Source organism: Chamaea fasciata, unplaced genomic scaffold (assembly GCF_029207755.1).
Source record: "Chamaea fasciata isolate MVZ Bird 193981 ecotype frontalis unplaced genomic scaffold, bChaFas1.0.hap1 SCAF_14, whole genome shotgun sequence".
Classification (NCBI taxonomy): Eukaryota; Metazoa; Chordata; class Aves; order Passeriformes; family Sylviidae; genus Chamaea; species Chamaea fasciata.
Window position 1 is genome coordinate 5,528,037 of NW_027094099.1, and position 21,434 is coordinate 5,549,470.

At 38.4% G+C, this 21,434-nt stretch overlaps 1 protein-coding gene across 2 annotated transcripts in view; it reads right to left on the minus strand.

Moving 5' to 3' along the window:
• ENTREP2 (endosomal transmembrane epsin interactor 2) overlaps positions 1–21,434 on the minus strand; it is a 95,916-nt gene that overhangs the window by 46,873 nt on the left and 27,609 nt on the right. For both annotated transcript variants that reach the window (XM_066195916.1, XM_066195915.1), the window contains exon 2: positions 13,922–13,978. The gene's annotated coding sequence lies outside the window, so the exon portion shown is untranslated. The remainder of the gene's footprint in view (positions 1–13,921; positions 13,979–21,434) is intronic.

A 21,434-nucleotide genomic window follows, 5' to 3' on the forward strand; every position in this document is an offset into this window, starting at 1 on the left:
TCTATTGGTGTTTCCAAGGTAACCTCTTCCTCTTGTCACTGACAAAGACAAGAGGGAAGGGCCCACCACTGTCAGAATCATGAAACAGGCTCTTAGAATTCCTGTTCATCTCGGTGGGTCTGAGACTCACATTCTGTTTGGGAGTTGCATTTCAAAGTGGCAGCCACCACATGATATCAAAACACTGAAGTTTTCTGTCACACTTGTCTTCCCAATTTTGCTACTTTATGCCTCACTTCTTAATGCCCCAGGCAAGGAACTACCTAAGTTGGACATGGAGCGAAAGTGGAAAATTCATGTCCTTTGCAAGTCTTTTGAAACTACCTTGCCCCTTGCAGAGTACAAAGATCCTAATAAAAGAAACTGAAGAATTTCCCCAATGTCCTTTCCTAATGCTTCCCAGCTAAATACCAAAAAAAGCCTTCTACCGATGGAGTCGGAACACACCTGGTACTCTGTTATCACAACTTCAGAGGTAAAGTTTATCACCATGATGGAAGCCAAAACAGAAAAGGAGGAACCAAAGGATCAAATACCACATTTACAGACATTAAAAAACATGTTCAGTGTGCTTAATCTTTTAATCACAAATCAGTCTTTTCTAACACTGGTACAGGTGCAGCGGTTAAAATAAACACATCTGCAATCCTTTGAAAGAGTGGCCATTGCGGATTATGATGGAGACCCAGCATTCCACTACGAAACACTGCAGATGAAGTTAGATGTACATTATGTATGAAGTCAAGTATGTCTAATTTCCACATTTAAATCTTCCTCAGAAAGAGAGCTACCAAATATTTGCTCTGAGAGCTCAGTGTGACACACTTGAAGGAGAGGTATGAAACTATAAGGAAAGAGAATATGACACAGTCAAACCAACGATCAAGGGCAAAAACTTCCACTGAAGTAAATACAGAATTGTCAGGCACGGAAGGGTTACGGCATCTTAATGCTGATTTAAAACTATAATATTATGTTCTCCACCTTCCAGTTACAACATACAAACAAGATAAAATATTCCTAGAAACCACAAGAAGCATTAATGCCACGAAGCGCCAAAAGTCACCAAAAACTAACACATGAACAAAAAGCAAAGCCAATGGATTTGTTATGACATGGTGGTAGCAGAACCAATTGGAGAAGTCAAAGCTTATATTCTATACAAAGGACTCTGTGGAAGAAACGTTAATAGGACTTCCTCTGTAAATGTTACCATGGTCCTAAACTAATTCTACGAAACTAAACAGTACAGATGCAATGACTTAAAATTACTTAACAACTCACAGTGTAAGATGTCATCTTGCACATGGACCCACACAAGGCTCCCCTTTTAACCCCATTTCTGGGAACTGCTTTAAGTACAAATACACAGAGCATATCAAGAGTGAGTCTGCATCTTTGCAGTCCCAACAGACCACACTACACACATCTGCACAAAATGAAAATACCAGTATTCCCCATGCCTTGCAAGGGAGAGGCCAGAAAAAGTGCCCTTCTGTACTGAAAGAAAAAACAAAACAAAACAAAAAACTTAAGCACTAACAGGTTATATTATCTTTCCACTAGAAAGGAGGTTTGTAGTTCTCTCTTGAGTATAAGTTGACCTTTTAGAAAATTATTAGTACTCTCATATTATTTGTGAACTTTTTTCCTTCATATTTCTTAACTGTAGATACAACCATACACCTTGCCTTCAGAATGTCCCAAAGTAGATCATCTTATTTTTATGGAAACCACCAAAAAAATAAAAGGGATTTACGGAAGCTGATATATTCTCCACCCTCCATTCTTTTTCCTCCCTTTCATTTTTGCCTCTTAATATTTCTCTTTTCTTCACAACTGGCCTCAAGTAATTTATTCTCTTTTTTTTTTTTTTTTACCATAAGCTTTAGACTTCCTTTCATCTTCTTTCCCAAAGGCACTGTTAAAACTGTATTACCTGAAAACCTGAAAATTTTAATCCTTAAGACAGCTGGCTCAAAGCACCTTCTTGCCCTTACTGTGTCTTTCACAATTTGTTCTTGAATTGATAGGAGGGAAAAAGGGGAGTAACAAATGAACCAACTTTAGCACACACTGCTGTTTGTGACTTACAACAGAAGACATCAACAATTTAGATTTTTTGTCCATACAGCTTTCTACCAAAAAATGCAGTGAGAGTAGCTCTGAGGAGGAGGACTTGGGGATGTTGATGGGTGAGAAGCACAGCAAGACCTGCCAATGTGTCTGCAGCCCAGAAAGCCAGCTGCGTCCTGGGCTGCATCACGAGCAGCGTGGACAGGAGGTTGAGGGAGGGGATTCTCCCCGTCTACTCCACTCCTGCGGGAGACCTGGAATGCTGTGCCCAGCTCCGGGGCTCCCAGTGCAGGAAGGATGTGAACCTGTTGGAGCAAGACCAGAGGAGGCCACAAAGATGCCCAGGGGGCTGGAACACCTCTGCTCTGGAGACAGGCTGGGAGAGCTGGGACTGTCCAGCCTGGAGAAGAGAAGCCTCCAGGGAGAACTCAGAGCACCTTCCAGTGCCTGAGGAGAGCTAGAAAGGGACTTTGGATGAGGGCCTGGAATGTGAGGATGAGGGGAATGGCTTCAAAATGCCAGAGGGCAGGGTTAGAATTCTGGAAGAAGTTCGTCCCTGTGAGGGTGGTGAGGCCCTGGCGCAGGCTGCCCAGCGAAGGGGTGCCCACCCCACCCTGCAAGTGTTCAAGGCCAGGTTGGATGGGACTCTGAGCATTCTGGTCCAATGGAAGCTGTCCCTGCCCATGGCAGGGAGTACAACAAGGTGACCTCTCTCCCAACCCAACCCATTCCATGATTCTATGACTTTCACAAATTTATTTAAATCCTGCTTTGCCAATTCTTTTGATGGAGATTCTTTAAGTGACCCAAACCACTCACTCACTACTGCATGTATACACATCAAGAGTACAGTAAAAAGGAACAGCACATATTATAGTTTGAAGAGATACTTACTACTACAAGCAAGAAGAAGTTTCTACATGAAAAATAATTAAAGTCCTTGGACAGAGACATAAATATTGTATCACATGAAACCATATTTTTAAAAGCAACATTTTATTTCATTCCTCACACTTTCATTTTGGAGATATATATGAAACAGGATTGCTTTTTCATTGCTGGCATTTCTACTTCCCCGGTGGTTTGCAGTGGTTTGATAGTCAGGACATGAACACTTCGACTAAAAGGTTACCCTCTATGCTGAGATATTTATATTTATATTACTCAAGTAATATAAATTTATATTACTGAAGTTTCCTGTGCAGGGGACTTTGAATAAAACCACGCACTGTAAGCTGGCTTCTGTAAATCTGCCAATCCTCTGCACCTGTAATATTGTGTCTACATGTTTTTTTCCTGTTAATTCCTGTCCTGCAGCTTCTGAAAGGTCAGAAAATCTCCTTGAATGAACTTTGGTTTATACTGAAATCATTTGCAGGAAGCAATTTTTTTGAGACACTGTAGTTTGACACGAGGTACTAGAGCTTTCTTTCCAATCATATGTGTGGGTGTATTCAATCAGATTACAAATATATTCCTTTTAACACACATACTTCTCATCTGTGAAGCAGCAAGAATAGCCAGAGGTAAATGTGCTTGTCTCTGAAAACCACTGTATAAGTAGATTAAAAACTTGCCCCAAGGTATTTTGCTCACAGAACTTTGTCTTACATGAACTGCAGACAGTAACAATTTTTGTTATTTGTGCTACAGAATTTAGAGTTTACCTGACAGAGGAGCAGAAGGTTAAGCACCAGAAGCAAACCTGAAAATTTATCACCACCAAGAGCTATGAAGCAGTGAGATCAGCAACTTTGTCATGTCTAAGTTAAAGCAAGATTATCTGGGGTACAGCCAGAAGCTACCTGTTGAATCAGCCAGATGCTGAATGCTCATTACATATTACAGGTTTAAACAGATAAAACATATAATTTTTAAAAGAGCCCATTTTAGAAACCTACTAAACAGAAATGGCACTCAAACCAACACTCTTGACTCACGGTTCGCAAGTGTACAAGAAACAACAAAATTTATGTTCCCATTATTTGCCTCATAGTAGATATCTTTTTCATGATTTCTCAATGCTTGCCAAGAAGAGACAAGATCTGTTTAATTCAGTGTTCCATGTTGTTTGCCTAAATTAAAATAAAGATTTGAACAAAAATATTTTCTCTAGGTCTAAAGCAATGTTCTATATTAAATAGGCAGAAATATTCCCTGTAGTGTGGGATAGCATCAGGCTAAAGGTTTTAATGTTTTTATGTTAGGAACCATAAATTATATCCTGTTTTATCCTAAATTATATCAGCCTGTTCAATTCCAGTCATTATTAAATTAAATTACTTTTTCTCCAGATTAACTTCCTTTTGACTCCAATGAGGCTATTTAACTTTGTAAAGAAAAGCTGAAACCTCAGTATAAATACTAAAATCCATGCAACTATTTCTAATTTCAAAGCTAAATAATTCAGATGAAAACCTCTGAAACTGAACTTGGTGCATGTGATTTTACTGACCCCATTAGGACCCTATTAACTTGTTTTCATTCAGCTAGATCTTGGAATTTAATTATTTGTTGCTTGGTTGTATCTTCATTTCTATATTTTAATTAAAATATTCTGTGGAAAATTCTAACTTCAAATATGATTCTATATAAGTTTATAAACAAGGCTACTGGTTTTGATTTACAATAAGAAAGGATGCCTCCCTCTGACTGAATTTTACTTATTGCCAGAGTAGCAATCAGCTTCCAGCAAGAGTCAGCAGGCTGCACCTTTGGAGAATGATGTGAGTGTTGGTAACAGCCCCGTGTGCAGCAGAGAGGGCCACCGGGTGTTTGCAGCAGAATTTGCATCACACAAAATGACACCTATTTAAAGGCCAGGAGAAGTAGTTTGGTTTCCTCCTGTTTCACAGCGCAGCAAACAATAACATCAATTGAGGGATTTGGTAGTTGCTGCCAAGGCTTTTCAAGAACCCTGGAATCCAAAATGCAGCCTTGGCTCTGAATACAGAAGCAGAGTGAGAGACAAATGCAAAGATGCATTTATATCAAAACAAATCTCCTAATATCTCATAATAAGAGATATTCAATACCTCCAAGAAATTCCCTGTCACTAGAAGCAATGGCCACACAATTTCCTCAAGTGTGATTCGATTAAAAGGCTAAAACAGTGTCACAGCTCTGTCACATTCTACAGAGCAACAGGTGTTTGTTTCTCTAATGTTTCTCTAATGCTGTTACAGCTCCAGCAATTACACTATTGTAGCATTTTTTAGGAAAGTGTAAGAGGGGGCCTGATTCAGTAATAAAGACCTTGTTGCTCTCAGCTCAGAAACATTAACCAGAAATTTGTCAAAAGTGTATATTTCATCATCTATTAATTTTCTGCTCTTTTAATTCCAATTAACTCTTTTAGCATCTATTTCTTTCCGAATCAGAGAATACTCTGAGTTAGAAGGGATCCAAAAGGATCATCAAGTGGCCTGCAAGCTACTGCCATATAAAAGAGAAACAAGAGGAGCTATGTCTTTTTTTTTTTTCAGATAAAATTCAAGCTATCCCTTGAAGTATTCAAATAATGTGACACACTTCCGACAGTAATTGTAACAAAAAGAGTTTCCCGGTAATTAGTTCTGTAGCAGAGAACAAACTTAAGTTTTGCATTCTGTTAAAAGGACAATAGGGAGTAGCCAGCTGATTTGCTAAAGACACTCATTCAAAGTTTGCTACATGAAAATAACCACTCAAAGAAACCCTTCAATGATCTGCAGCTAATACTGCAACAAAACTAATCATAAAATTTTTACTAAATGTGCAGACAGTCAAAAGTCATTTGGACAAATTTTTTTAATAGTAGTTGTATAGTCTAATTTTTATCACTAACATTTCCATTTATGCACCACTGCTCTCCTAAATAAAAAAATCTATACCCACAAAATTTAACTTAGTGTTATTTTGAAAAAGAAAGAAATTAAACAGCACTAACTATCGTAATGCTTCTCAAAATGCTGTCGATTTAAAATGCTTCAAAAACAACTGCTTTAGCTGTACAGTCAGGTGGAAAAAGAGTTGATATACAGTGAGATAATAAAAACTGCAAATATAATGCTCTCTGAATAGAATTTTGACCACATAAGCCAGATCTAAAATTTGCAACTACCTCAGCCATATTAGTTTAATTTTCCTTCCAACATCCTCTCCAAAGAAGTAAGAATTGAAACTTTTTAAAAATTAACAAATAAGACACTGTGTCTCAAAAATGTTCCGTGACAACAGCAGAACAGGAAAAGAAAGACGATGTTTAAGGTCTTTAGACATTTAGGATGTTGGGAAGGACAGCGTTCTTCTAAATTAGCTTTGTATATAGCAATCCATATTTAAACAAAACAGATGAACCAGTAAATAAAAACAAATGCTTTTTTACAACAATATGAGTAGCCTGATAACTTTAAAGAAAATCTACATAAGACTGAATTTATACTTCCATAGCAACTGCCTAATAGGTTCATCCACCCAAACAATACATTACTTTTTGCAAGTGTCACATTGCAGGAAGGATTCACCTCCGTGCATGTGTCAGTGAAATGCTCTTCCATATAAATTAACCTTCCATAACATCTGTAGCAGCATTCCCTGAGGAAATAAAGGCTCGTGTTGCCCTGCTGACAAGGACAGCCATCAAAAGCTCTGTGAGCAGCCCTTCCTGGCAGAAGCGTAATGAGACAAGCAGGATGTAAAGGTCACACACACAGATATTTTGCATCTGTCCTTCCCAACATATTAATAGCAATTAACTACTCACTTGCAATTATTCCTATTAATTAACAACTGTGGGGTCTCTCTGAGCCCTCCCACACCAGCACTCTGACTTTCAACCCTGAGAAGGAAAATTTTGCCAGGTGAGCAGGGTCAGCAGCCACAACTGCTGATCTCCATCAAGAGCACATGAGCATTTTCAGTATCAGCTTCTGACGTAAGGCTTCAATGTGGACAGCATCTCTTTCCAATCTGATTGCAACGTAAACTCATTATAGTTTTGGCCATTTCAAGAAAAATTGCACACACATCTCCAGGGAAGACTCACATGAATACTTTGATGGAGATCCATCAGTAAATGAACTTTAGGATTTCAAAGACCTTTCCTCATATATCTGAAATAATACTTAATCCACAATGCTGTTGGAGGTCTCATAGTATCTGTAGTAAGGAAACCCAAACACTCAGTCACACACATGTCTAGCTCAGGATCTAAACTGTGATTTACCTGGCAAGCAAATCCCACCAAAATCAAAGTATTTTTCTTCAACATGTACAGGATAATTAGATTCTCTTTGGGTAACAGTGCATTTCCTTCCATCTGTCACACAAATAAAACTAAAATCACATGATTTTTGATTGAATACATGAGAACAAAGAGTAAGGTATCCATTCCCAGCTCCATCACACCTCAAAATACTTTATATTACTTCATACAAATACTTATGCTACTCTTTTAAACATTTGAAATGCAGCTCATCTTGTCTCGAATGAATTTTTGAAGCTAGTGTTTCCTCATAATTTGAAAACAAAATACAAAGTTTAACAAGTAGTTCCCATGCTGCCCAACTAGCCAGCCCCAGTGATACATGACACGAGATTCATTTACCAAGGAGGAAGAAGAAATGCTGAAGCAAACCAGACTCAAACCAAGAAAGAGTTGAAGAAATTAGACCATGCAAAGGCTGCCAAGAGCTCCAGGAGCAGATGGGCTGCAGCCTGCATTTCTAAAAGAAGGAGCAGATGAGATGAAAGAACCACCAGCAGATATATTGAGAAAGTGTGTGAGAACAAGGGGATTACTGATGGACTGAGGAGAGGTGAATGTAGCACCCATAGCACACTCTTCATTCCAAGCAGCAGCACTGGGACTGGAAATGAGAAGTTTCCTGCAGCAGGAATAATGTGCCAGCAGGAGCTGCTGCCATGGCAACACAATGCGATGGCAGCAGACAGGGAGGAGCAGGGGCTCTTTAAGGGTAATTATGAAGTGCTTGTTTAGGAAGGGGCAAGTGTTATGCCCCAGCAGGGTTTGTCGGCTCTTCAGGAAAAGCTGCTTGTGGTCTTTTTAAACTCTGCCACTGGGGATAACTAATTAGCACATGGATGCTCAGCACAGGAGTCTGGATTCTCACATGAGTGACAGCTGGTGGCAGCTGGGGCAGGAACAGGCAGCCTTGTCAAAAGGCCATCAGAGAGACGCAGACAGAGACCTAGGCAAGAGAAAGCTTCAAGAAAAGTTAAGCTGTAAAAGAGGACTTAGAATGTTCATTCTAAAGAGATGCTTCACCCTGTGACATCTTTTCTCCACCACTGCCAAGATTTCCCTGATTCACTTCTGTTTCCATCTCAGGTGCTGTTTCTTTCTCACCCAGTTCACAACTTTACTGGGTCATTCTCCATTTTTCCCCCTCTTCCTCTTCTGTCTGGTCTATTCTAATGAAAGGGCACTGGGGGTAGGTTTTTCTGTCAGTTTTTTCATGATGTTAAAGAAGAAAGAAGGGAATTAGCAGTCTAAGTTTAAAAAAAGAAACAGCAACAGGTAGTGCAAATTTTAAAAACTAAATGGATGTATTAACTTACCTGCCAAAAAAAAAAAAAAAAGGAACATGAATGTAATTACAGTTTACACAAACTCAAATTACAAGTTTTGAAGACCACATTTTTTGGATTCCCTACTCATTCCAACAAGAGACATTATTTCATGGCCTAAACCAATAGTTCATACATTGGAAAAAAACCTCTCAGGGATTAGTTTGAAATAAACATAAAAGACAAGCAGCTTCAATGAAACATGTATATATTCTAAATCTATTTTCAAACTGGTGTAACCTGGACTACAGTTATCACTAAATGCATTAACCTCATTTCCAGATCCTGTCTCACAGACTTTTAGCACAACCCCAGCCATGCTGCAATAGTGTGCAGAGACAGATGATGCAGTTTGGTGACCAGAGCAGTAGAGCCCCATTAGTTCTTTATACAACTAACCTTCAGTGAAGGGAGAACAGGAAGGCCAAAGGAAAAGAAAACTAAATTATGTCCCAAGTATAGGACAATACTATTTACAGCCTACAGTTTCTTCATTGAAATCATTCAGAACTAAGATGCAAATCTATTGCAATTCAGTTATTTATGGTGCTTGGGGCACTGAATCTCTGAAACATCAGATATCCCGTTGTATGATTTCTTATTGACATGGTTTTTGTTCACTTCTTTCTGGTCATCCTATTCTTCTCAAATCTTCTGATGTCTATCTTCCTCATGTGGCCAGACTCACATTTCAATTTCTCTTTTCTGTCCCAGTCCTCCACAATTCTCTTCCCCCTGATTTAGCATTCAGCTCCTCTGAATTTGGGTTACTTTCCTTCCATGCTCCCAGAAAAGAGGTCAAAGAAGAACACTCTGTACTCAGTGCCAAAGCCTGAGTTCACATCGGCTCTGAGCAAAATTTACAGCTTTACATCTGAGGCGCTACTTTTTGAACAGCACTGGATTTGCTTGCCAAACAGAAGTTATTGCAGCCTCCCAGGTTTCTTTTTGGAAGCAGCAATACCCAGCATTCAACCCCTGCCCAGTTCATTAGAAACTGAAAAACACAGGTATGTAAGATGCACTTGTTTTCACCCAGTGTTTTGTTCACCTTTAAGCAAATGCTTCAGCCTCAAAGGCAAGTGTTTGTCTCATAGCAGGGTTCCTAATGAACATTTTGATCAAGGAATTCAAAGAATACTCATGCTGAAATGATACTGCAAGGTGATCAACGGATGTGTTAAGGCACTGGGATGTGCTGCAGCTCCTCTCAACATCACACAGGAATCAAAGCCAGCAGTGACACACGAGGTGATGGGTGCCTCACTCTCTGCTGTTCTCCCATACTGTGCATTCCTGAACCTGCTTTTCTCCTGCAGTCTTGACCTGTTTATGCTGATGTTGTCTCTCCAGTACATAGATCATCTGTTTGTTCCAGGAACCAAACACCAAATCTCTGCTGCAGGGTGGGTATTGGAGGGAGGACAACCACTTTTTTTTTTTTTAAATTAAAAGATTTCTCTCAGATTTCATCTGAAAGGAAGCTGTAAATTCTCTTACAAGAGTTTAAAAAGATTTGTCTCATCCCTTAAGTTACTCTAGGAATCAGGTTAAGCAGCATGGCCAGAACATGGCCAGCAACATGTGAATACTTCATCTCACTGAGCAGAATATAGGAAATTTACTATTATATAATACACTCTCTATATAATACTAATACAGTATTTCTATACATTTTATGTTTCATCTGTTTCCTGAAGTTTGGTTATTCCTGATGTAGTCTGCAATGATATTTAGTGAGAGGAGATAATCAATGAGGAAAACATTTGGACCAGTTTTACATATTCATGCATCTTATGGGGCAAAAGTATATATTGATGTACTGATCTGAAATTATCAGTAATCTCCTTTTTCAAATGTAGATCTTTTGCTTATGATTTTTACAGAAAAAAAAGAAAAAAAATTCACGTCTGAATTTCAAATAATTCAAGTTTTTCACTGGAATTCTAGAAAGAAAATTTCTCATTTTGCAACAAACTACCAAGCTGACCCAGGATGATTATTTTCTTAAAAAGACAATTTTTGTACTTAATTGAGTCTTACCATGGGTGCAGCCTGAGACTCTGCACAGAAGCTCATCCTTTTGCTGATATGAAGGTTGAACTGCAGCTCTTTAGGGTGGCTTCTCTTATGTTTCTTAAATGAAGACAATCCTGTGTGCTTATCAAAACCCAAAAAGGCTTGAAATAATGGTTCATTTCAAGGGACAACACACAGAGTTATACATACAGTCATTTGCATGTTCACTGGTGCACAGAACTTGATCTGAAATGCACATTTCATAGTAAATGCTTTTAAGTAGCTATTCTGAGGAATCAAGATCATTTATTAGTAAGTAGTATTATCTTGTGCTCACAGACATTCACAGACTTTATGAACCTGACATTTCTGTTCATTGAAAAAAATATTATATCTATCAGTTTATTGTAAAAGCTTTCAGTTAAAAATGTAAAAATATTTTTCTGGGGTCACTCAAATGCCAGATGGCAACAGAGAAGCTTTCAACTCAATTCAGAGGCTGAATTAATCTCCTTAGCACAAATAGATCTGCAATTACCATAGATTAGATTGTAACAGAAAAATAATCCGACTGCACAATTTAAAATTCTTTTACAAGTTAACTCAGCCTCAGGAGCTCCACACGCTCTCTCCCAATTTTCAGACACTTCCATAAACCACGAGGAAACAAATTCCTACTTTAACACTGCATTTTAACACTAAGCAGTGGTAGTGACACAGCCAACACTTGGTTTCCAAAAAAGGGACTCTTGAGAGATTTTCCCAAAGCACTACCAGTACCCTGAGATTTCAAAATGAAAATAGAGAAAGCTTAATGAGGAAACATCTGAAATATACAGAAAGTACTCTACAAAATCAACGTATGAGCAATTTAAAGATCTCCTTTGCCTGAGTGTTTCCTCTGGTTCCTTGCACGTATAAAGCATTTTGGCAACATAAGCAACTGATGGCTAGGAGGTGACCAAGGAAATTCAGATAAACTAACAAAAAACCTGGTGAATTTTCCAGATAATTAAGATTTGCAAAGACACTTTAGCAGGAGAACTTCTAAATTCCTGCACATTAATATTGCAGTAAAATGTCCTTGGTACATACACATTTGTAAATCTTTGACTGAACACAGAATAGACAACAGCATTCATACTAATAGCTTATAAATACACAACTACTCTCAGCTTTGACTCTGGTTCCAAAGCCTTAAACTATACAACAACACACTCATTTCTACACCAACACTACATAACACACTTGTAGTATGATGCAACCAGAAATTAATGGTTGATGAATTATCTCTGTTTAATGCTTCTTCGACTTCCTCTGTTTGCCCGCAGAAAATAATACATTTGCAAAGAAAAGACACTGCATCCTTTGAAAAACCGTGTCTGATTACAGTGCTGAGTGAGGTGCAAGCAGCAGTGTGGGGGGGCTGACCCTGGACAGCAGGAAAGCACCACACAGCCACCCAGTCCAACCACTGCCCCTTGCAGCAGGACTGCAAGAGAATTAGAAAAGCCCAAGTGGAAAAAACTTGTGGATGGGAATAAAGACAGTTTAATAAGCAAATCAAAGAGGAAGAAAAAAGCCAAAACAAGTGATGCTGTGTGGGAAAACCAGAAAGCCTTGATACTGCACAAGTGCTGCTCAGCAATAGTCAAAACACTGGTTATTATCAACTAGTTTTAGTCACAAATCCAAGATATGCAGAAAACTGCCACCTTAAAATATTATCACAGTTTCACCAGTTTTCAGGACGTCACAGATGGTGCATGGTTTAATTTTATACAACTTTATTCATAGCTTCAAATGATAAAGCTATCTGTCTTTCTGCGATCACTCTTGGCAAAGCCACATTTGGTAACACATCGCAACAAAAAGACACCTACTGTAATCGATTATCTAGCTGCTTATAATACTACAAAATAGGTTAAAAAGTAATTATTGACCATATGTATTTGGCATACGTGTTGTATAAACAGATCAGGAGAAATGTGGCTCATTAGCATGTTGGTGGCACTTTGTGCTGCGAAGTTGTAAAGTTGTATATTGAAGGCCAACTAGACAGTCACCCTGCACAGTGAAGTCCAAGCAGTGGAGTCCAACTGCTCAAAGGTATTCACGACTCAGCAAGGAAAGCAGGACATTATGTAGCCACTATAAAACCACTACACAGCTTAATCACACACAGAAGTGAAAACAACCATCCCTGTCCCCACTCTTCAGCTGATTATTGCATCACCACCAAGGGTCAAGGGGAAGATCAGGATCTAAGTCAAGAGCATTAAGCTTACTCTTGGAAATAAATCATTTCCTAGAGCAGATTTTAGGAAGATGAGCTGTTCTGCAAGCAGTAATGTTCCCATTACTGTTCCCTCCCTTTTATCTTTATTTCCTTGAACTGCACTGACCATGGCTGCCTATTTACATTTCACTGAATGAGTCAATAATAGAAAGCCCAGCTGATTTTACAACATGCAGGTGAGTGTCCAGGAATCAGCAAAGTCAAGTCTCAACAGGCCTGGATAACATTTCTGATGTGTGAATATCATTTATTCCAATGATGTGAGCTCTGTGCCTACTGTCTGAGTTCATAATACTGAAAGATATAGCTGAATTTCTAATTAAGCTTATTATTATTACTACAAGACTTTTAATTTCATACTGTCCACTATATTCTTTTTTTCAGGGACTATCTTTAGTACTATGTTACAAATGTTTCATGTTCTTCTGTTACAAATGCACATTGTCTCAAAGGCAGTGTTTATCTGCTAACACATCCTTATTGACACAGTCATCACGTGTTTTTAATAAGACTGATTTCCATCTAATACTGCTTTACATTAATAGGCTAACTGAAACTGTATTAGCATGCACACACAAAGAATGGATTACTGTTCATTATTAAGTAACTACATGAATCTCACAACAGAAATAATAATGGAGCTGAAAGTCTTTCTGCAGATGAAAACAAACAACAACTAATTTGGAATGGGCTTTTTTCCATCCAGATACCTGCTAAAAAGATTGCTCTGCATGCATTTTTAGGCAAGTTAAATGCAAAGGTACAAGCAGACCAATAGTCTGTGAGACAGTAGAAAAACATAATTTTCACCCAGGTAGTTTATACATTAGAACTTCAAAGGCCTTTCACTTTCTGTACTAAGCGTTTGTAAATATCAGGATACACAGCAGCAATGCAAATCATCCCCACAGACTATCAGGCTTCTCTATAAAGACAAAAGCACTGGGAGTTGCTCACCACAAGGGACAGGGGCCTCTTCCATGAAACAACACCAATCAATCCTGACAGCAGCACCTGGAACAGAGAGCAGAGTCACTGAAGACGCATGAGGGTTATACCAGTGTCATTAGAAACACAGTAGGTAATAAGATGAAGTTAATACACAGTCATGATGTGTATTCCCAGAATGCTGGAAACCAAATGCTAAAAACAAAATGCTTTCCTTTTATTCTGAAAAAAAAAACCAAAAAAAACAACAACAACCACAAAAAAAAAAACAAACCAAACCCCAAAAAACCACAGAACTAGTACTAAGCTGTTTTTAAACAAATTTCAATCCAGCAGCCAGATTCCCTCAGTTCTGACCAGATCACAAGAAGCCATTGAAATATTTCTTCTCTCCCTGCCCCAAATGTTATCAACACTAAAGGAGAATAAATGTTTAGGGCAAATTTTCTTACGTTCTCTTAGCACAATTGAAAATTAGCTAAAAAAAGGGAAGAAAGAACAGAACAATCACAAAATCATCCAGGTATCCTGATAAAAGGGGGTTTTGTTCTGTTTCAGCCACCTGAATAACCTCCCCACTTCATCTTATATTTGAGAGAGGACTCATACATTCATTAAAACTTGGATTTTGCATGCAGACACATCACTCCCTATACTACAAACCAAGAGCAAGCAGCATTCAAACCTTTATACATCTACACTAATCTTAGGTATTTTAAAATAACATGGAAGTTACAGTTGAGATGCCATAAGATTTACATGTAGTTAAAAATGGAGAAAGAAACAAGAGGTGAGGTGAAGGATATTGACCCTAATGTGAGAGGAAAAAAAGGGGAGAGGAACTTTTTCATTAGAACATTTAATTACAAAAATAGTAAAGTAGAACCCAGATAAAATGCAGAGCAAAGAATGCACCATGTAGAAAAGAATGCACAATGTATTTATTTCAAGAGTCCACAGAGTCATTTTTTCACCTCAGCTTGTGCAAAGTCTGTGTAACAGTAACTTACATAGTTAGCTAGTCACCATTCCCACTCCGTTCTGCTTTTCTAACAATCTTTCGGAAGTAAAAATAGTAGAGCATAATAAACAAAAATGCATCTCCATCTAGCCACTGCAGAAGTGATGTACACTGAACTGGGAACCAGGCTGGAAACAATCCAGCCCTGTGATGCTCGGTGTGACTGTGGGAGAAGGAGCTGCTGGTTATCCACAGCAGCTGCACTGAGGACTGCCCAGTTTAAGCTTTCACCAAGTCTAGTCTGTGGACACTCATACTGTGAGCATGTTCCAAGCTTATTTTACAATCTGACAACATCCACAGCTGCAGCAGCTGTTGAGAACATTATTCAGAAAGACAACACACGGAAAATGCGCCTTTTGGTATTTTCTTTAGTAGCTACGCCATTTAAAAAAGACCCCTCAAATGACATTTTTCAGTAAAATGTCAGTGTTAGTGTCTAAGCGAAGAACAAATGCAACATTGCATTTACAATGCTGAGATAAATGCACAGGAAAACTGAACCAAGACCAGGATATGGATATCAAAGACTGTCCAGATAATGCCTACATGCAAATGTGCATAGTTTGTATTCTACAGCGTTTCCTACAGCAAAGAAGTTACACACTTCTGGATGTTGGCCAAGTGATGGAAAAGCTGAGAATTCCATCTTTGCAGTTAATTAAATGTGCTCACACAGCTATGTTAGCTTATTATTACTGTATGATAACTTGGCTCTGGGCTGATAATCCTGTAACGTGAAACTGCACTCAGAAGGTAAAAGGACAAGGTTAGCTAGTTTATCTGCTGGCTAGACAGCAACATGCTCTCAATTAAATAAATGGGCTGGCTGAAATTGGGAGGTTATTAAAGAAAACCCTTTAGGAAAAGCAAGCAATTGCATTCCAAACCAGAGCATGTATTGATACATAAAATATTCGTACATAAATCAGTATTTCTCAGTCACCAAGTCATGTGGTCAGAGCCAAGATACTGTAGTGCACTACCTATGAGTAGCAAATCTTTACTTTCATCCACTGTGTGACCTCCCTTCCATGAATTAAACCTCTACCCCTCTTATTTGTGGCATTGCAAGGGAGCTGATCCCTTTTGTTCAGCTGAACTATAGCCGTGTTTGACCTTTACAGAGGCCTTGTAAGATGAAAGAGGTGCATGTGTTTTGGTTTGGAAAAGGAGAGCTCCGTGGCACTCACTGTATGGGCTCTCCATGCAAAAGGTCAAGCACAGCCAGGCCACTTGATACATTTACACTGATAATGGACACAAGAACTCAGAGTTCCACCTGTGTCTTTAATACACAGGTCACCTCAACAGTGCTGTCATTTAATTTTCCAGCCCCTGTTAGTCCCCTGTGTCAGTCACAGATTATCCAAACAACTTAAACTGCTTTGAGATGCAGCTACTTCCAGTGCCAAGCACCTCACATTACCCCAAAATGCGCACAGCCGTATAAACAGGAAAAAAGCACACAGAGGACAGCACTTACCAACATTTAGTTGGAATACAGCAAATTGCTATCAAAATAGAAGCCCACAGATTTCTCCTGAAATTTCGCTTGATATTGAAGATGGGATTTAAGATCAAAACCAAATCAAACAAGCCTCCCAAACCCAAACAAAAAAAACTCCAAACCCCAACCAACCAACACCCAAAAAGCCCCCAGCCTTAAGGTTTTGTTTTCTCTTCACCTTATACTTCATATAAAACAACACTAACATTAAACACAGTGAGTAGAAACCCCACTTTATTTCTATACAAAAGTAGCAATTATTTGAAAAGTAGTATGCAATTTACAGGCTCAAAACAACTTACAATAATCACTCAGATTATTCATTAACTAAACATTGCAATCCATACGGCTTGTTACACTTTTCAAAAATCACTATATCACATGTATTCTGTGCACAGGCTTTTTCTTTCTTAAATGAAAAGTAAATTGGAGTTTGAGGATTTCAACAATCCCTTAACCTTGGCAATGTGTTTTGATTTCAGAACCTGCAGAGTACATTTATCTACTACCTTGGACCCAACTCCCATCTGCTGAATTGTAGTAAACCTCCCCATCATATAATAATAGAAATAAATGACAGCTACTAAAAACATTCCAAAAAGTAGCTTTGCCCGATTCCTTAAGGAGAATTCCCGGAGATCTATGTAGATACATGTATCTGCTGATGATCACAATGCTGACGCACAGAGGAAAACACAGAGTACATCAGTGCTGACTTGTGCAGCATTAGGAATGCAGGAACCCAACGTGCATATGAAAACTCCATCAGCATTAATGCAAGTGGTGCCCATGCATGACAAAGATGCATTTGCTTTAATGGGCACAGACTGAGGCAGGACAAAACCAGAAGGTAAAATTACTTTCCAGTACAGGGACTGCAAAGGATGAGCCCTTGATGGTGTCTCTTCCAGCATTTTGCCTCCACAGTCTGGTGAATCCCTAGAAATTTAGAGGGCTCTGACTTTGAATATGGGACAGATCAGATGATGCAGTCCCTTGATGTATCTTAAATCATCTGTTTTCCAAGTCTCCAACTCCAAAGAGTCAAAATGGCTCTTGTATGTAGTAATAGATTCTCTAGTGCAGTTCCTTTAAACTTCTTTTCTGAACTACATAAACCCTATACTTATATAAATACTAATTAAAGCCACATTAAGTATAGTGAAAAACTATCAAGATACAAAAAAAACTACAGAGATTTTAAATTACTGACATCTATGTATTTATTTGCTTAATAAATTCTTTTTCCCCTTAGTTTGACTTGGGATCTAAAAATGGTTTCCTAGTCTAAAATAGAGCATGAGTTATAGAAAACTCCAAGTTTTATTCTCTATTCTTATTCCCGCTTCCTTGCTCAGCCTGGTACAATATATATCAAGTAATTTGGTTATTTTCTACCAGTTTAGGGGTTAGTCATGTTTTCAGCTTGTAAATACAAGACAGATTCTCTAGTCAATAGATCCAGTCACATGAAAATAAGCATACAAGTTCTTCACAGTAATTGCAGAAATTCCTTCTCAAGCGTCTTGTAAGAGCTAAATGTATCTGTTTACAGATATCTGTGAGCTTGTTTCCAAAAACACGTGTTGCGAATGCAGGTAGATAAGCCAGAAACCAAAGAGCCTGTTTGTGACAACACATCAGACAAACACCATCAGGATGGGCCAGGCAGAACAGGCAGATGAAGCAGCCGAGTGCAGAGGGCAGGGCAGGAACTGGGCTGCCAAAGGGAAATCCCAGCACCCACAGCACCAGCATCACCAGTGCTCTCTGCCAGCCAAGCACACCAGCAGCTGTGCTCCTGCACTGGGGCCTGAAGCCACCGACACTTCCCAAGGCTCCCTCCCTGGGCTGCAGGAGCACAGACTACTGCAAGGATTAGTTCTGCCAACTCAAATGTTCCCGGAAGGATGAAGTTCAATTGTACCTCAATAAATAATATTCCCAATTGTCTTTAGGTCTAGGTGTACCTCAGAGAGCCTAAAACAATAGCTGAAATATCTGCCAGGATGATGTTTCTGTGAAATCTACCATAGCCCTTGTAAAAGGTAGATAATTATTAAACAAAATGCAAGCATTAAATACTGTGAGTAATGTCACAACTATCACATACTCAGAGACTATAAAAGCATGACACATTACTACCAGAGCATGAAATCTTCTTATAATAACACTCTCTGCAGCATCTGCAATCCATTAGTGCAAAACGCTGGTAAAGTTAAATACACACTATAGGAAAAAGAACTATGCTCCATGGGAACTAGCTCAAAAGGGACTGAAAAGAGTCCACCAGTAATATTACTCTCCATTCCAATTCCTGGAAAAACAGGAAGGATGAAAATCTCTTGGGGTGAGGGTGGTATGAATTTATTAACAAGTACCAGAAGAAGGAAAAGGTTTATAAATTTCTATATGCATACACACACACACACACACACAAACTGTATGGACAAATACAAATACAGTGGCTTGGTTTTGGAATGGTCTTCCAAGAAATTCATCCTAAAGAGTGGGTGCTGATAAAAATCATACCATTACACCACATTCAAAACACTGCAAAAATCAGTCATGGGCTAAAGAGTTTTTAAAATAGTTAATAGAAATATTTGTTAGCAAATATGCAAACTGACTGTTCAACATGCAGCTATCACTAGAATCCAGGGACTGGTTCTCATTTAAAGGCTACATCCCTATAACACAAAAAGCACAAGTGCCACCAGACTGCAACCACAAGCAAAAGATCCAGATGCTGAAAGATAAATACAAGCAAGTCAACAGCAACCAGAAAACCACAATGATTTAAGCACAGTTTTGGGCTACTTTATAAAAAGACTCACTGTGTTCCTGACTCACAAGCACTACATCATAGCTTAGTCGCTCTCATTTATCCACTGTGAACCTAAACCTAATCTAATTCTAATTGCCATGGAAACAGGAGCAGAGAAACAAAATCCCTTGGTGCCCCACAAGAACAGGACAGCAAAATTACCTATATATTGACACAGCTACCAGAATGTATTAAGAGCACACAGTTTTGATCTCGTTTTAAGCTCCAGGGTGAGCTTTTTTTGGTTTTATCTTTGTATTCCTACCAAATATTCTCCATACCCATCAGAAATCTGTTTATTACACATCCGTAATTTGTTTGCAGAAAGAAACAATTTGACATAAAGAGAAAAACAAGAACTGATGGAGCACATATCCATCAGAATAATACATTTTTCAATTATAAAAACCTTTGTATGTTCTGTATTTGTTACTCTTCTGAGTGGTACAGAACTATTACACTCAACTTCACTAAAATATGCAAACTGTATTAAAAGCTATGGACAGGGATTTAGATAAGATATTAAGCCCAGAGCTGATATGTCAGTGACTCACAATACAGTCTTAATTCTAATCTGGTTTTTATTAAACATATTCACAGAACACACTATTACATTATCTTCTATGCCCCATAATGTGATCCATGAGCATTAATAATGCACACAGCCATTAGCATAAGAGTATTTAAATAGCAAGGTAACTAAGCAGTTTGGAACCAAACCTCCAAGCTTTCAAATGTATTAGATTATTTATGAACAAACCTGAAATAAACAGATGACTGAAGAGCGAGCTCAATACGTGCTGTTTCATAGGGGAGGAGTTTGAACTCAGAATAAAGTCTACTGAGATATTGTAAGGGATAACGTAAGTTTTTGTAGCTCTTGGACAATTCTCTGAAATGAAAATGAAACTCCCTCATAACACAAGCAACCTCCCTTCTCCAGAATGACCCATGAATGAACCAAAAGAACACAAGTGCTTTGAGTAACACCAGCAGCAACACTGCTGCAGAACCAGCTGCTGTGTTCCACAACATCCAAAATGAAAGCCAGACCAAGCAATTCCTCCACGAATAATTGACTGAAGAAATGTGCCGCCCATACATGATATTCAGCATCTTACAGTAGCTCAGATAAGTGTGGATAGCTTATCGATTCTGTGAAGCAGGAAGGGTTTACTGAGGCAGCAGTCAAAAGCTTAATTAAAATGCAGCGAACCAAAGAAATCAGTGAAATTAGAAGCCGTTTGTCAAATAAGATAGATCTGCATGCAGGTATTGTAAACTCCAGTGTCATTTTTTTCTTCATCTGAATATTTATTTTCTTAGTCTTTATGTGCATTCCACACAATAGATTTACAAAGATGATTTCTAACAGGGATGAAACCTCCACACCTAAAACTATACTGAATTTCCTTTCCAAAACTAATGATACATTTTTAATTCTTTGTAATGAAACAAATACTGCACTTGAAATCATCTGAAAGCTTTTATGAGTCTATAAAATTAACCATGCTTTATTTCTTTCATAATAGTTATATTCCTTCAAGGGCTGAAAATGTGAAAACTTTATCTGAACTCCAGTAACAAAGGATTCCATATTTTTCCATTAGTAAGGACAAGGTATCAACCCAGCTATCAGAACTTCACTTCCAGAATTTTCATTTTATGCTTCATTGTATTTAAAATATATATATATCTCCATAATGTTATTGTGACAAACAAAAAAAAAGTGATAAATTTCTTTAGACACTCCCTAATCTGTTTTCATACCAATCTTGACTTGTATCATTGACTCAGTACAGAAAATTATTCTAGAAATATTGTTTCCCAGTAGCATTAGGAAATTACTAATAAGATTTTTGCTGCTGGGCTCTTCCAATAATTATAAGAATGAAGACTGAGATTGTTTAGATAACTGGAATGAGACAATGGCTCTTTCAATTACTGACACAATTTCTCAGGGGATGAAAGCTGAGGTGTATTATAAAGTGATCTAAGTATCAATAACAAGAGCATTTTCTTTGCCTCAAACTCAGAAGAGCTCCCAAATGCACAGAAAATGCAATGCCTCTGCACATCACTAGTGCAGAGTAAGCTCCACGCCTCCAACTCCATGGATCTTTTGGAGCTGTATTTCAAACTGCAGTGCCACAGGGCACATGGA